Source organism: Elgaria multicarinata, chromosome 8, assembly GCF_023053635.1.
Source record: "Elgaria multicarinata webbii isolate HBS135686 ecotype San Diego chromosome 8, rElgMul1.1.pri, whole genome shotgun sequence".
NCBI classification, from domain to species: Eukaryota; Metazoa; Chordata; class Lepidosauria; order Squamata; family Anguidae; genus Elgaria; species Elgaria multicarinata.
This window is the reverse complement of record NC_086178.1, coordinates 93521739-93526537: the sequence shown is the minus strand read 5'-3', so window position 1 is coordinate 93526537 and position 4799 is coordinate 93521739.

The window sequence follows — 4799 nt, the reverse complement described above, 5'->3', positions numbered from 1 at the left end:
TGAAACTGCTTGTCAATACTGAGCTAGATAAGAAGGCAGATTCCTATGGTAGTAGACATTGATATGGTAGAGAAAAAACAAAATCCACCAAAATTACATAAATCAGAATGAATTAATACCTCAAGTGTATGTCACACATGAATTCCCTCAAAAAAGAAACATCATGTTAAGGGTAAATTCTGTGGATATGCAATATGTTACCAACTGTCAAACACAGATGTAGGCCCAAATGCACACTTTCACACATGCAGCCTTGATACATACATTCACATTAAGGCAAGAGACAATTTATGGAGTTAAAATTCATTCACATAAATGGAATAGTTCCAGTGTTTAATACAGCCAAATTAAAAGCAATGTTTTAGTGTAATACACCAGCCTGGTGGGGTGGGGTGTCCTGACAGCAAACAGAAATTGGAAGAAGATGGATGTGGGGAATGGTATGGGAAGGAGATGGCCCTAGTTGAGCTTGTGAGCAAAGAGAGGTAGTCAGCAAGCTACTTACCTGCTTGGAGCCATGCAGGCCTGGGGAAGAAATAGAAAAAAGGAGCAGAGGAAAAGTTAGCTGGGAACCCCAGAAAAGTAGGATAATGATGGAAGGAAATAGGGAGGAGTCTAGCTAGTTAATGGACTTGTCTGGGGAAGGGAAGGTGTGTGCTACTTATCCATGAGCATCTCTACATTAAGGGGAAATCGCGATGCTTCCCCAGGGCTTTGCGCTTCCTCGTTTTGGGGGGCGATTTTTATGAGCGGAGAGGGGCCACCACGTGGATTGAATTGAACTCGGCTGACCATTTTTCTTCCAGCTTAAGCAGGAGGGTAAACAGTAACAGGCTGCTGAGTGAATTTACCTGGTGACTCTTCTAGGGCCAGAGACTGGAGCTCCATTCATTCAATCATTCATTCCCTTTTTATACCACCCCATGGCCAAAGCTCTCTGGGTGGTTTAGAAAAAATGAAAACCGTTAAAAACATATTATACAAAATACAAAATGAAAAGCATTTACATAAAACCACAGACAAAATATATCTATAACAGCCAAGACAATCCAAGAATTAGTTTAAACTAATTGTAAATTTGGAAGTGATAGCCAAGGAAGGGAAGAGGGCAAGGGATTAAATTTGGAGAACAATGGTCATGCCAGAGAAATGTCCCTGTGCCACAGCACCACTCTGCCTGGAGTGCCAAGCCTGGATTTTAAAATGACAGTCTTCTCCTGTGCTTTCCCAAGCAGGAATGACTTTGTATTTAGAGTGACCAGATACAAAAGAGGGCAGGGCTCCTGCAGCTCTATCTGTGATGAAGAGGAAATTTCACCAGGTGCTATGACACCTGATGAAATTCCCTTTTCAATACAACTGTTAAAGTTACAGGAGCCCTGTCCTCCTTTCCATAGGGTTACCCTACCATAGGGGCAGCTCCTCCTACAACTGTGTTGTAGTGAGTGAAAAAGCTGCACCTATGGAGCATGATCTTAAAGGGGTACACAATGGCCACTTTAATTTTAGTTTCTATGGAGACAGAATGTTGTGACTTGGAACAGTTGCACAGATTTAATGAACCAACAGCTAAATAATTGAGGTATGAAATTAAGTGATTTGAATTATATTTTTTGGGTGATAGAACAACTATCGGTGATTACTTGGCCGCAGCTGAGAATTATAAGATTCTTTCTCAAAAAAGGCTATGAAATGTTTGGAGCAGCTTACCCATCTCAGCTTTTGGCTAGCAATACAGTACATAGTTTCAGCTGATGCTGGTACAAAGCATGAACGGAATGTTGCAAAGTTGCAAGCCTACATACGCAAATTGTAAAAGGAAGAGAAATCTCCCTCTCATGTTAGAAAATGTCTTAATATTACTAAAGAGCAACTTCAGTTAACTATACATAGCATACAAAGCAGACACAGACAGTGTTCAGATGACACGCTAATCCATAGTGGTTAAGCACTTTGAGCTAAACATTATGGCTTAGCATGTCGTGTGAACTATTCCTAACCATGGTGGCTACATAGCCACGATTCAAACAGCTCACTGCCCATTTGCTGCAAAAGGGTTAGGGGCCCAACCATGGCTTAGTGTGTTGTATGAAAAAGCCCACATTTGCTAGAGCTTCTACATTCGCAAAAGAGGCTCGAGTGGATATCCATGCTGGTGTCTAGCAATGACTCACCAGTATTCAGGTCAGGATGTCCAGCCAATCTGCATATACAGTATAGGAGATTGCCCTGCACACATAGCATTTGGTATACTGACATAGAAGTCACTGTCATGTGATTTAAAAGAAATACCACAAGATCAAATTTCTTACCATGAAAAATTTGAATAGATGTGACCAGTTTCTGGAAATATTTCAGAAGCCAAAGAGGAACTGAATTAGACATATTTTTGTTAGATGATCAGTAATTTCACACTGGAGTTCTTTAAGATCTCCAGGATAAATACAATCTGGACAGGGTGATAGGATGCTTTCAGTTTGTCAATAAAGACTAGAAATTCATCTCTTGTCACCGCTATTTCCCTCAGTTCCTCAGATTCCCTTCTTGAAAAACTCCAGTTCAGGCACAAGTATCTGGCGATCTGCCCTATGTCTTCTGCAGTGATGACAGATGAAAATAATTCATTCAGCTTCTCCACAATCTCCTTATTCTCATTTAGTACTCCTTTAAAACTGTTGTCATCCAATGGTCCAACTACCTTTAACTAAATTCTGATATAATGTGTGAAACAATAACTGATAGATCTTACATACTGACAGAGCCAGATAGTCCCAAGTATCTAGACAGAGCCGGCTCTACCATTAAACAGGGTGAGCCTATCTTGGGGTCGGGGGGCGGTTAGCACTGGCAGCCCCCTGGCTGTTCTTCCTGAACACCTTGGTTGTTTCCTTTGTTGGAGGCACACCTGTGTATGCCACACAACCTGTCCTGGGTTCATAGACTATATTTTATTTATTTATTTTAAAACATTTCTTACATAAAATATTAAAATATTAAAGTCAATAAACTATTAGGATATTAAAAACAATAAAACATGTTCACAATAAATAATAATAATAATAATAATAATAATAATAATAATAATAATAATAATAATTTAGAATATTTATATACTGCTCCCCATTGAAAAATTTCAGAGCGGTGTACAAGGTAAAATTAAAATAAAAACAGAATAAAAACAGTTAAAACAAAATTTAAAAGAAGCAATAACAGTAATCCAAGGCTGCATGTTAAAGAAAGGCTTCTTGGAATAAAGATGTTTTCAGGAGGCGCCGAAAGGAGTACAAGGTTGGTGCCTGCCTGACCTCCAGAGGCAGGGAATTCCACAGGAATTAGCATGTAAAACAATAAAACCAATAAACTAGTCTCATGTGTAGTGGAGGACACTATCCTATCGCAAATATGGAAGTAATTTTCAGTCCAACCAGCTTCTATATGTGGGCTGGTGGTGGGGCGGTGGCATCTTGCCTGCCTCAGGCAGCAAAATGTCTTGGGTTAGATTTGTATCTAAAAAGTTGGAATTTCCTGACCTGCAGTATGCATTCCAGCTGAGCTTCTATTAATGTGTTTTTGAGTAGCCTCCAAGCATTTTGGAGCGATTTAACCCCGATTCTCCTTTCAACCTCCTTTTCACCAGTTCCCTCATTCTAGAGAAGTTCTGACATTAAATGTCACTGTGTTGGACTTCTTTGTCTATACTGGATTTCTTTAGTTGTAGGTTATCGCAGACAACCTGCTTACATGGAAATAGAATAATCTGGTACCCTCCAGGGGTCTTGGATTTTAACTCTCATCTGGGGGATGTCGCTATGGCTTCTTTACCCCAATCTAAATGTGCAGATTCGCGTTTCAGGACACATGACGCAACCGTCCATTTGCTGCAGTGCTGGGTTTTTAACCGGATAATGTGCAGGTTCGCAGTTGCCATTTACCACAACTTTTGGCTCAACCTTTGAGTTTGCACCGCATTATTATAGTTATGTGTTCTTGGGGGAGTTAAATCGCATTTTGAAATGTGGGCGTAACTTTGAGGGCAGGACAAAGTGATTGGCTGATTTCCCACCTTCCCACCAATTGCGCCCTCTTCTAGCTGCCTCGTTCCTTCCTGCCGTTTTCATTTTAAATTATATGAATCTGCAGAGGTCAGCAGATAGAACTTTTATAATTAAAACAAAAGGGGGGAACCAGCAGTGAGAGGGAGGAGACGTGTTCAGTCCCCGGCTCGCATCCTCGTCTGCTGCCTCGTTCCTTTCCTCACTCGGTTTTCCTTCTATATGAATCTGCAGAGGTCCACAAATAAAGCTTTAGTGTTCCGTAGCCTTGTATGTGCGCATTAATATCTGCTGCAGTGTGATGCTCTTTGCCTAGATTCAAATCTATGAAAATTTGGGTTTATATTCAATGAGGAGCAATCTCATTGTCATATAGATGGGGGCCAGGAATACTGGGGATTGTAGTCCAAATTAGCTTGAGGGCACCAGGTGAGGTAAGGCTGGTATAATGTGTGAAAAAGTATCTCACAAATCTTATGTGCTGACAGGTCCAGCCACTCCAAGGTTTCTAGCATGTTGGAATTTCAGAGATCTGTCTACGGGTGAGTTACTGCTTCCTAGTTAAGCTTTCCCCTTACGTGATTCAAATAGATAGAACTTCTTTTCAAGTAAGTGTCTGCATGGCATTGTCAACTGCATTAAAGTGAATTTTATGGAAAGCCTGGCACATTTAGGCATTGCTGTTAAACTTTCCAATAAAGCATCTCTGTTTTGGAGGAACACATCATATCTGTATCAAAGTTTCTT